Genomic DNA, 13854 nt, shown 5'->3' on the forward strand with positions numbered 1-13854 from the left:
AATTAAAATTTTGACCTCCCCAATGCACCAACGATATTCACTTTCCCATCGAACAAGATACTGAAGTCGAAAATCGAAGCATTATTTCGACTACTTATCGTGTACACAGACACAAAAATAAAAAAAAAAAACACACATCATTGTAAAATCAATACATTCATCGTTTCACTCAGAATCTAAAAAATTATGATTTATTGACCTACTACCTAACTGTTTGAGAAATATATAGATTGGGAATTTTATTTTTTATAACAATACAATCACTGTTATTATTAAATTTGTCTAAAATTATCAACATTTTAATATTTTGTGTTAGAAAACCTCTATAATATTAAAAAAAATTTTAAAAATTTTAATAGGATCCATCATCCACGTGTGATGTAAATGCACACACTCTTGCATAGTTGCAACCCGCAAGGCGCAAATGATCCTCCTGCATTATATTATTACAGTAAGTACCTATTACGATTTACGGCTATTGTGCATTATGCGTGAAATAAGAAGGAATACCTTACCCTAGTATAAGGTAATTCTTTTTACAAAATGGTTTTAGTTACTGATTTGTAGGTTAGGTTGGATTGCCTTAATATAACTATACCTATTACCTATTTAATATTATATATCACATAAGTCTAAATTTAATAAAAATGAATAACCTATTCTTAAAAAATATCGCCTTATAAACTTTGAACTTTTTGAGTTCAATATATTATTTGTCACCTAACTATTGTCTATTAAGCATTACTTTACTAGTTATAGGTACTGTATATCTTAATTTTTAACGTTCTCAACTCGATGAAATTGTTTTCATCGTATAACCTGCCACAATTGAATTTTTTCCCCTTTCTAATCTTGCGTGGTACAGTCCCATTACGTTTTATTAGGTTTCGTATTATACTGTGTGTCTGCGGCTGTACTATTTACACTGGTCGTTTAATGTCAAATGATGAGGTCCATTGGACTTCGCCACTCCATCGTAATTACTACGCTCATTACTACGTATGATAAATAGCCACCTAATAAAATTGCAATTATCCAATGACTTTGGACCTTTAAACTGTCTAAAGTGATACACGCGCGATGTCTTATATATTTTTCGTGTCTCTGTTGTCCGAAATAATATTTACATATGCGCGGCTATGCTTTTAAAGTTATAAAAGCACTAAATATTTTATCTTATAGACGCATTATTATTACATAATATTAGGTATTATTAAAATATGTAAATCTCGATCATTATAATTATCGTATGTTGGTACACGCAGTACGCGTGTTCGCATTGTAGTGCGCTATACATATTATATAATATAATAACAATGAATATATTATTATATATTATATAATAGTAAAAAAACCTTGTGCGTTAAAATAATTTTTCGATTTTACATCAAAAATGAAAACGACTGAATTCAAAGTGAGGTATCATTATTATTTCGTTGTTAATAACACTTTTTCACAAAACGTCTGATTTAATAACATTTCACTCATCATTATTATTATTTTCGATTTTAGATTCTGAATGAATGCAAGATTCTAAATGAGTTTTAGCTATTCGAAAATACTCAAGATTCATGCATAAGAACGATTTTTTTTCTCACACTTCGGGTTTACATTTTTACAAAACCGTGAAAATTTGAAATAATTGTATAATTAAAAATGTAGGTATAGTGTTCAATTTTTATAGCTAAGGATTGAAAATTTAAAACAACGTTTCTCAATAGTACTTCATATTATTGTATCAACAAAATATATAAACAATTATTTATTTTTAAAAACACATACCGTAATAACGTAAAAACAAGAGAGTACCTATATAAAAGAATCTTGTTATTACAGTTGTAGTGCATGAGTGGATGAGTGTTTGAAGGTTTTTAAGGACTTGCGGATGATTTTATACACATCGAAGTGCTGGAGAATGTTATCAGATGCCAATATTAAAAAAGATCTATTGTAGTATAGTGAAGTGGTTACCTACTTCCCTTTTGATTCTTTTTTAGATTCTCAAGTTTTACGTACCTATCACTCATATCACTACGACTTGTGTCGGGTAAATCGGTCGTTCTGCACAACGCGATGAAACGATAACCGTCGTTTTGGATTTGAACGATTGTCTTGCGGGAGATGAAATAATATAAAGCCACTGCGATGTCGAGTGAGTGAAAACTGTAAAAAAAAGAAAAAATATTCTTTTATTTAACAAATGTAAGCCATGCGTAAAATAATATAAATCATAATTGCAATCTGTATGTCGATTATAATATTTAGTTATTGATTAATGATTTATCTAGACATTAAAAGCACCTATACCTAATCACAACTATTCCCTAGTTTTTCGAAATATATTCGAACCTTAAATATTTAAAAGTTTGGTTCAGAGTACAAATAAAATAAATACCTAATGTCTAATATGCAACCGAACTTTCGAATAACAATTTTTTATTTGTATTCTGAACCAAACTTTTTAAATATTTAAGGTTCGAATATATTTCGAAAAACTAGGGAATTGTTGTGATTATAGGTAGGTACTTGTGATGTCTTGATAAAGCAATAAACAATAACTAGATATTATAATCGACATACAGTTAGCAATTATAAATTATGATATATATTATTTTATGCATGACTTACATTTATTATATAAAAGAATATTTTTTTTTTTTATTGATCATGAAGCCCGACAACTGGTTATTAGCTGTTCTTTTGTTTGTAGGGGAGGAATTGTAGGTCTGTAAACACGTGTGTTTTGGTTTGGCGGCATTTTCAAGTGGGCACCCGTCGTAGGTATCTGCCATGCCCCCGGGTGGGGGATGGTAGCACTTCTCTCCGGACACCGTGACTTGCCCGAAGAAAAATGCCACCCGCAGCCGGGTTTGAACCGGCGCCGGTGTCGCAGCCGACGCCTTAATCCGCTCGGCCACTCCGTCCCCCAAATAAAAGAATAATATCAGCCCATAATCCGTATTATATTATTATTATTATGCAATTGATTTGTAATTGTATACCTTTGATTATTCATTGATCAATTAATCAAATGTCATGAAATATTAAACGAAAAAACGAGTCAAACATCGATACCTACTTCCAAAATAGTGCCCCTTGAGCCGTATACAATTATACATTGAATGCAATAAATTATTACTTAAAACTACTTTCGACACACTGGTGTACCTATATTGCCTACACTCTACGCCGTACTACATAATTTATTAATATTATCATGTTGCCATAATATTATCGTGGTAACTTATTAAGTTATAATAATAATAATATTATGGTGGTGGTACGGTTATTGATTCACCAAGCACGATGGCCGTTATTTTTCCTTTAATAATGAGTTTAAAAATTATTTTACACAACTATTAATATATGTAATATTTAATCTATATTAATTAATTAACAATTTTGAGGGAGGATTCGGGTTAGGTGACAAAAGAGGTTTTATTTGGTATAACTTGTTGTTCAGTTCCTGGTCCCAGAGTCGTTGGTGAATCTTTTTGCTAGTTTTTAAGGCGTTTCGGACAGTGTCCTTGAAAGATGAGAGGTCTATTTTTGGGATATTGATGTTGGTGGCGGCTTTTGTAGCTGCTACATCAGCTTTTTCATTTCCTGGTATGTTTTTGTGGGCAGGAATCCACATAAAGGTTACCGAACGGGGGGTAAGGGAAGAGGCTCTTTCTTGTATGTTTTTTATTATTTCATTTGATGTCCCTTGGTTTTATATGGCTAGGATAGAACTAAGGAAATCGCTGGCTATTAAGAAGGACTTTGTATTTTTCCAATTTTGTTCAGTTAGTTTTATGGCTTTCAGGATCACTAGTGCCTCGATGGTGAAAATAGAATTAATCTCCAGTGAAGAGAACTTGAAGGTTTCTTCATCTGTAACTATAGCTAGTCCTGTTTGGACGTTGGATTTTGATCCATCGGTGTATATAATTTTGTGATTACAGAAATTCTTAAGTATAATGTCATTAAAATGTTTAGGGATTTTGGACGGCTCTATGTTTTGAATTTCTTGGATCATTGAGGTGTTGATGTTTAGGTTCATTTTCCAAGGAGGGTATATGTAGGGAACAGGGGAGAGCAGTTTAGGCAGTGGTGTATTTGTTGTGTCTAGCCATCTTTTAATTCGTGTAGATATTGGATGATTTTTTTTTAGGTGCAATTAAGGAGGTGAAGTGTTGAAAAGGTATGGTGATATAGCATTGTCCTTGTCGGCTAGTATTTTAAGTGCAAATTTATGGATGAGCATGTTTCGTCTTATTTCGAGTGGCGGTGTATTTGCTTCACATAGGATGCTAGGTATGGGGCTGGTTTTAAAGGCTCCAATACGAGACAGATATTGTAAACGTAAACAATTTAGTATTTAAGTGGGCTCAGCGTATTATTGAAATAAAATTATAAATTGAGCGATGGAATAAAATATGTTAAGGCGCCCGGTGCCAAAGTAATGTTGTCCACAAAAATACTAAATATGACGTCTGTAGAATCAACCAAATTTTATAATTATTTTAACTTAGAGAGTGTTTCTACAGGCCGCATTAAACTCCGCTTTTTAGTATGTAAATTGTTAGGAAACTAGGAAAAAAAAATAAAAAGGTGGGCAAGTGGGTGTCGCTCTGCTGTACTACAGCGTAGCTTACAAGTAGGTCACTGTAATGGATGGTGTTAAAAACTTAAATTCGAATTCAATGATTTAATATCATTGTATAAGAAAAACGATTCTGAGCGAAGACAGTCATTCAGCCTATGATATATTACATTATTACTAAGTATATTTGGTGATATTATTGTGAATAAAGTAATTTATATATTATAACCTATTTACGTGGAACCCTGTTTTAAATTTTTCAATCCTTAGCTATAAAAGTTGCACATTTTATAAATTTTAACTACTGAATAATTTGTAAATTTTCAATTTGATAAATTTCGTCAAATTTCGAACTTTAATTGCTTATAAAAAAAATTGTATTTAATAATTGTTGTTGAAGTACACAGATATACAGAAGTTAAAGGTAAATAATAATAAGTATAATGATACGATAGTGTTACGAGTATACAATAGTGTTACGAGGCGTAATAAAAATCGACGACTAACTATGTATACCCGGCTACACTACACATGACATATATGCTGTAGTATTATAAAAATGTATAGTCAGTGTCTAACTGGAACTTAACTTTAATTCAACAGGAACTTAAGTATATTCCAAATAATATGGAACTTAACTTTAATAAACCGGAACTAAACTTTAATAAATGTTATATGGAACTTGACTTTGATAAAAGTTATTTGGAACCTAACTTTAATTAACCGGAACTTAACTTTGATAAAAGTTATTTGGAACTTAACTTTAATAAAACTGGAACTTAACTTTGATAAAAGTTATTTGGAACTTAACTTTAATTAACCAGAACTTAACTTTGATAAAAGTTATTTGGAACTTAACTTTAATATAAGTTATATGGAACTTAACTTTAATTTGAGCTATACATAATATAACATACAATATTTTTCGAAAAAATTATTTAAAAAAACAAGAATAATTCCTATTTTATGTCACACGGGTTGATCTAGCAACTGACTGCTACGACAACTGCGCAATTTTTTCATGCATAATCCGTTTTGAAAACGTCCAGAAAATAGTTTTTTTTAAGACTGTGTATCTTGATAACAACTAATTTAATTTAAAGTGTATTGTTTTATTATATAATAATGAAAAATTAATAATTATAGTAAAATATATAATTGCAAAACATTTAATACCTATATCTAGCCATCTAGGGTATAAACCACACTAAAAAACCCAAAATGTGAGAACAGACAGAAAAAGGAATCACGCACACATAATTTTAAAATCAATACATTAATCGTTCGGCTCAGAATCTAAAATAATAATAATAACTATTGTTCTATAAGCCCCAAATTGTAAAATTAACGTAAAAGTAACGGTTTGTCAGTGTGTATATTCTATATTCTATTTATATTGTTATTACCAGGGTTAGGATTTGTATGCAATAAAAAATGGTAAAATATGCATTTTATTTACCAAAATATGCAAAAGTATGCATTTAAATTTTTATAAGATAAACACAAAAATATAGTTTCAAAAAAAGTATTTATTTGTTGAAATACATCAGTGATTTGTCTTAATATAATATAATTGAGAGAAATAAAATAAAATAATTTAGAAATAAAATTTATAATTCACATTCATTACGTGTGTTACATGCTACGACCACATATTTTTTCAAATTTTCGAAAATGAATGTCAAACTATTCAATCTTTTATCGCATACCTATTGTACCATAGGATTGTATTTATAAAAATAAAATTTATGTTTGACAAAAAAACCAAGTTTTATGAAATATACTATAAAACATGCATTTTTTGCATTCTTATAATCGAAATATGCAATAATATTAATTTTATTCAATATATGCAATAATATGCATTTCATCTAAAATATGCAAAAATAAAATACCACAATTTATCACGCACGTGTCCTCAACCCCCCATCCAAAGGAAATCTCGAACATTTCTATCCAAATATTTTGTACGTCATTTGTATGAATTTGTATGACCATTTTTGGAATTTGTACGACACCAGTATTCGAGCAATATCGGAAATATAGAAGGGGGGATGGAGACACATGTCTCCAGCCCCCCCTAATATAAATAATTAAGTATTCATACATTTTATACTGCAAGATTCAAGAACGCCATTTGTATGAATTTGTACGACCATTTTTGGAATTTGTATGCGACCCCCACCCGAGTTATAATCGAAAAACCAATTTTCCCGTGTCCCCCCGCCCCCCATCATCGGAATTGTGGAAGAATATCTATGAACCCATGTTAAAAAGTATTGTTATACAGTGTTGAGTGGTTAACCAAAACCTAAGACTTATAATAAAAGTGGTTAGAAGAACCGTTAATATGGAAAACCTGTTGTTAACAACCAAAATCGTAATCGCCAAATTTGTTTTGATTTCCGTGTACCCGTTTGTATCTAATTCTTTGATTGTTGTTTAATGATATTTTAATTGATTTATGTAATAATAATGTTTTAAAATATAAATCTTATATATATGTATAATGTATATGATATTATATTCACCACGTACATGTAGAAGTATAGTAGTTTTTTTTATAATTTTTGAATGTTCGATTAATTTATTTTTTCCATTATAAATGTTAAACAATACAATATAAGCATTAAGCACCCTTTATACTTAAATTTAAATTTAAATGAACCCATCGTGAATATTAATATAATTCTAAAATTATAGTACGGTACAACCATACAGGTTTTAAATTACATCCATAATAATATATGTATCGTATATATCCATAGGTATATTATTATCCAAGTGATTATCACTTATTTTAAATATTAATACCTTTTCAATGCATTTTTTTTAAATTTAACTTAATTAATGTATTAAAGACGTGTAATAACCTAACTTTTAATTTAATTGAAAAAATAATACTTTACTTAAATTATATAAGTTTAAAACTATCATTAACTTGCCCAGCTGTGGATTTAGGTAAGTAATATTATTTTATTTGTTTATAAGTTGTTTTTAGCAGTTTTTAGCATTCACAATATATTGTGTATAACCTATTTACTTGAAATACAACAATATATATATTAGTAAAATGCGTCTGTGAGGTTTATGACCCATTCCACGTAATATGTAATGAATCGAATAACTTGGATTGTCATTATTTAAACACTATTTGTATGAATTTGTACGACCATTTTTGGAATTTGTATGCGACCCCCCTCCCGAGTTATAATCGAAAAACCAATTTTCCCGTGTCCCCCCGCCCCCCATCATCGGAATTTTCTACTTTTTCCTACGCGAAACAATTAAACGCTATTTGTATGAATTTGTACGACTATTTTTGGAATTTATATGCGACCCCCTCCCGAGTTATAATTGAAAGCATACACAATATATCGTGCATAACCTATTTACTTGAAATACAACAATATTTATATTAGTAAAATTCGTCTGTGAGGTTTATGACCCATTCCGCGTAATATGTAATGAATCGAATATCTTGGATTGTCATTATTTAATTATGATTGATATGCATCTCTATTTTAAGACCTTTGTATTTCTACTATATAGAAATAAGATTTGTCTTTTCCTATATTCAAGATAAATCTTGTTATACTTGAATTAATATGTTGTTATAATCACTTACCTGTGTACCTTAAGTAGAGGTGCTTCCTTTCTTTTTTGAACCCAAAGGAAGAAAGTCCACTTAGAAGATGGAAATAAAATAAGGTGCTTAGTTTAATAGAGAAATAATTTAAACATTTGTTGAATACTTTTTAATAATAAATAATTTAAATAAATAGGTTATGCATAATATATTGTGAATGCTAAAAACTGCTAAAAACAACTTATAAACAAATAAAATAATATTACTTACCTAAATCCACAGCTGGGCAAGTTAATGATAGTTTTAAACTTATATAATTTAAGTAAAGTATTATTTTTTCAATCAAATTAAAAGTTATGTTATTACGCATCTTTAATACATTAATTAAGTTAAATTTAAAAAAAATGCATTGAAAAGGTATTAATATTTAAAATGCGTGATAATCACTTGGATAATAATATACCTATGAATATATAGGATACATAATATATTATTATGGATGTAATTTAAAACCTGTATGGTTGTAGCGACGTACAACTATCATTTTAGAATTATATTAATATTCACGATGGGTTCATTTAAATTTAAATTTAAGTATAAAGGGTTCTTAATGCTTATATTGTATTGTTTAACATTTATAATGGAAAAAATAAATTAATCGAACATTCAAAAATTATAAAAAAAACTACTATACTTCTACATGTAACCTAACCACTCAACACTGTATAACAATACCTTTTAACATGGGTTCATAGATATTCTTCCACTATTACTTCGAACACAAATTCTAGAAATGATCATACAAATTCATACAAATGGCGTTTAATTGTTTCGCGTAGGTAAAACTAGAATATTCCAAATAGGAGGGGCAGGGGAAAAGGGAAAATTGGTTTTTCAATTATAACTCGGGAGGGGGGTCGCATACAAATTCCAAAAATGGTCATACAAATTCATAAAAATAGCGTTTAATTGTTTCGCGTAGGAACAAGTAGAAAATTCCGATGATGGGGGGCGGGGAACATGGGAAAATTGGTTTTTCGATTATAACTCGGGAGGGGGTCGCATACAAATTCCGAAAATGGTCATACACATTCATACAAATAGCGTTTAATTGTTTCGCGTAGGAAAAAGTAGAAAATTCCGATGATGGGGGGCGGGGGGACACGGGAAAATTGGTTTTTCGATTATAACTGGGAGGGGGTCGCATACAAATTCCAAAAATGGTCGTGCAAATTCATACAAATGGCGTTCTTGAATCTTGCAGTATAAAATGTATGAATACTTAATTATTTATATTACGTACAAAATATTTGGATAGAAATTTTCGAGATTTTCTTTGGATGGGGGGTTGGGGACACGTATATCAATTTATCTCATAATGAGTTGATTCGTGGACATTACTGACAAAATCAATAATCAGAAATCTCAAAAAAATATGCTATTGCATATAAATCTTAGCCCTGGTTATTACTATTATTAATAATACAGTAACCGATAAGTTAAATTAATATTGGGTGATGTAAGTATCATGTGAAAATGATATTGACATTGAAACTAAAGGAATACTTAAAATTAATATAATGCTCACTATAATAACCAAATAATAGGCACACATATATTTACATGGGTGTAAGAAAAAAATGTAATAGTTCTAATTATAACTGAATGGTATGATGTAGATAAAAGCTTAAATAACTAAATCAGTGACTGTGAATATCGTTTTAAGATTACTTGGTTTTCATTTTGAGGGATTTGTACTAATTTGTAATGTGTCAAAATATTAAATAATGCTAAAATGTAAACATAATGCAGTAAATATTATAACTTGTGAAAATATTTTTTAGATTAAAAATTGGTGGGGTGGGGGGTAGCCCCCACGACTTAGTTCTAATATATCCTATGGTGGTAGGTGGGTTATTGTTACAAGTTATTGTTCATTACCACACCTAAAAAAATTTAGTTCGGCGCCACGCGTATACTTACTAAATTTTATATTTTTATTTTATAGTTTCAATATGACGTTATTAGATTGTAATCTTTATCCAAATTAATTTTATAACGTAAACGGTACATGATAAAAAATTGTTTTCTTGAAAATGTTATAATTAATAAATACCAACGAATTTCTTACAGACTCATGAAAACAATTATATTTTTAACATGCGCCATTTACACAGCCATTTACCATTTACATGTAACATGTAGCATTTACCAATAGCATGTCTAATAATACCTATATTAATTTATGTTAATATTCTTTTAATTACTAGGTCTTGAAGAAGAAACTTTAAATTCTTGGTTTATACTAATACATTTATAGCCTTCGGTTAAAAAAAAAGGTTGGTCGCACCACCACCACATATTTAGTCAATCGGAAAATTACCTAACTCACTATAGTTCAGAAAAATGTTTTAAAATTATATCAAATTTTAACTAGTTACAACACTATACGAACACATCTTCGATATTATTATGTCAGTGAACAACCGTGTAGAATGCAAAGCGTTATAAATATTTACATAACAACAACAATAGTCATCAAAATATCTTCTCTAAAACGTATATATATATTCCGTTAATTATCGAACGAACAGTGTGACTATTATTCGACCATTCGAGAGCCTATTATATTATACTATATTATAATATTATATTTCAACTGCATACAAATATTATGATGAATGACGTACGGAAAACTCGTCCCGCTTCGCCGCGTACACCAAAATCCACAAAACAATATTTATCAACCTCGTCAATTTTGCCAAGTCAAAATGACAAAAAAAACCAAATTCTATGTTTCACCAAACCGTTTTGCCTTACCCGCCAGTCGCCACTGATGACACACAAACGACATAGCAACAACTATATGTCCTTGACCAACCTAAAGGATGATCCTGTGAACTTGCCTCATACTGGGCGAGACATCAGGCCTCCACCTATCCACATCAAGAACATTTCAAACTACTCTGCTTTCAATTAGTATTTGACACTGACAATATTAGTGAAGTCCGTAGACCATTGAAGCAATGCAATCATATTACATACCTATATTACATTTTATTTTGCATAGTTTTAGTCATTTATTTTAACACGTTGACTGCCACGAAACCGCCGGCGACCTATAACAAGGATAAAATATATTCTAATTTCAATGATTGTAATTTTTACAGTTGTTACCTATATAAAAGCTACAAGAGAAAAATACGAATATTCGTATAATAACACTATGATAATAATAAAAGTAAATATAATCTAATTAATTAGTTCTTATTAGGTATATAATCTATACAGTTTAAAATACATTTTTACAAACACAATTTAATAGTTTTAAATATTATAATAATGCAAAAAGAAAAGTACCTTCCTATACCTATTGTAAGATGACATTTATAGTTTTAAATTAAAAATATTTCAAAAATACAATCAATTATATTATCAAAGAAATCGATATCAACAGATCTACCATTATGACTCATAAGTACATTTTCTGTTAAAAATTACATGTAATTTAATGAAATATTTTCTATATAAAACAATATTTTGTCTTGTTTGAATATTATATAACTTGTTTTATGATTAACATTTTCTAATAATTTTGGTCATACAATCAAATTATTTATAATAACTTAAACAAGAATAGTATAGTTAAAAATTGTCTAAAAGTGGAGATAGCCGGTATATTCAAAGAACTTAACCTTTTCTCGTGACCTGATGCAGAATGTCTTATCTTAAATGACAACGAAAATGAGTAAATCTCAGAAAATTATAATATTATATATATTACGATGCATGTCGTAAGACAAAAAAAAAATTAAATTAATAAATTATAACGATACGTATAGGGATGTGTTATTTTCTCATATATTATTATACCTAGGTACTGATTACTCTACCAATATAATATCATTATATATTATGTTATTCCGTTCCGCTCAAAAATAGAGAGAATAAAATTGAATAAATATACGCTTTTTAGCTCCAGTGTATTGAACTCTGGGGGTACAAATGTAGGTATATCATATATATATATATATATTATGAATAATTTGTTATATACTTTAGTGTGCTCGTTATAGTGTTCAAATCGACGAACGAACGGTATGATGATTAATGGCGCGTATTGTCGTGTACAATATTCAGTCAGTCGATTACGGTTCTAAAAAAAAAACGCTGAAAAAAAAATATCATAATAATAAATTAAACCAACGACATTTTCTTCCAGTTGTATACACACCGTCGATAGTAATTATTAACATACAAACGTAGGTCGTGGGTATATACATTATTTTACCATGTACTTGATGTAAAATAAAAAAAACACGACTAATATTAACGCGTGTACGGCAAAAAATAAATATAATAATATAATATATGTTTAGATATAGCACTATTAGATACGGGTTGATCCATTTAACGTAATACACTATATATCGTTATTATATCAGAAAACATAAACGTTTTTGGGCAGCAACCTTATAAGCAGTACACATATAGTCCACCAGAAAATAGTATTGAATTATTGTGTTTATAATATTTATGATTATTTTTTTAATCGCTTTTCTATAATATTGACGAATTCACATAGGTTAATAATTTTCCTTTAAACTAAAAACGCCAAAACCAAGTCTGTATAGAAATCGTCAAATATTGGATGGATGAACTATGAAGTGATTGCCACCGGCCCTCATATCTACTTTCAAATAAAGGTGAAGCTCTTATTTACTATTACATCGCATTTCCTTTTCACGACACATCAAAGAACTTCGATAGACTGAGCACATGTGTTTCTTCGTCATAATAAATTAATACTTACTCCGATAAAAATGGTAAACTGTCGAGTTCGTTATGAAATATTAAAAACTAAATATATAACAGAATTGAATAATTAGTGACACGTGAAACGCTAAAAGTATAATAGTATACTAAATTAATATTTATCGTAATAATTGGATCATAAAAGTAAAAGTAGGATCACGTTCATCAAACTAATTTAAAACTTCAATTCGTTCAAAATAGATTCTCTGATATATATAAAATAATAGGTATATACCTACATAAGCTTAAATTTTTACACTCGTAAAAACGTGTGTATTAAATTCGATTACACATCATCGATGATTACAGAGAATGAATAATATTATACACCATTGGCGTGGCCCGTGGTTCTCTTATTAGATGAAGAAGACGAGAAAATTAATAAAGTCGAAACTATAGTTGTTACCTTTATTATACTATATTTTGTGTAGTTATACCTACTCTCGGCATAAGTTTATTTATATACTATTTTTTATAATACGCAATTAATGTATTATAATAATAATGTAATATAGCGTATGGGTATATACCAGAACCAGATACCTGAATCTATTTTATAAATATTTTATTTGTTTAATAGATTTCTGGCCACTGGTGAGTCGCTTCGATCAATATCGTTTGCTTTCCGTATACGAAATAACTATATACTAGTACAATAATACAAAATACGTTAGCTACTTCAAAAACTAAATCAAAGCCGATTTTTATGCCCGATACTAAAAACATAGACTTCAACCAAAAAGCAGCAGAATTCAGTTACCAGAGGAATTTTCCAAATTGCATTTCAGCTATTGATGGGAAGCACATTCGCATTCGTTGTCCCTGCAGTAATTCCGGTTCACTGTTCCATAAGTACAAAGAT

This window comes from Metopolophium dirhodum, chromosome 3 (assembly GCF_019925205.1).
Source record: "Metopolophium dirhodum isolate CAU chromosome 3, ASM1992520v1, whole genome shotgun sequence".
Lineage (NCBI taxonomy): Eukaryota > Metazoa > Arthropoda > Insecta > Hemiptera > Aphididae > Metopolophium > Metopolophium dirhodum.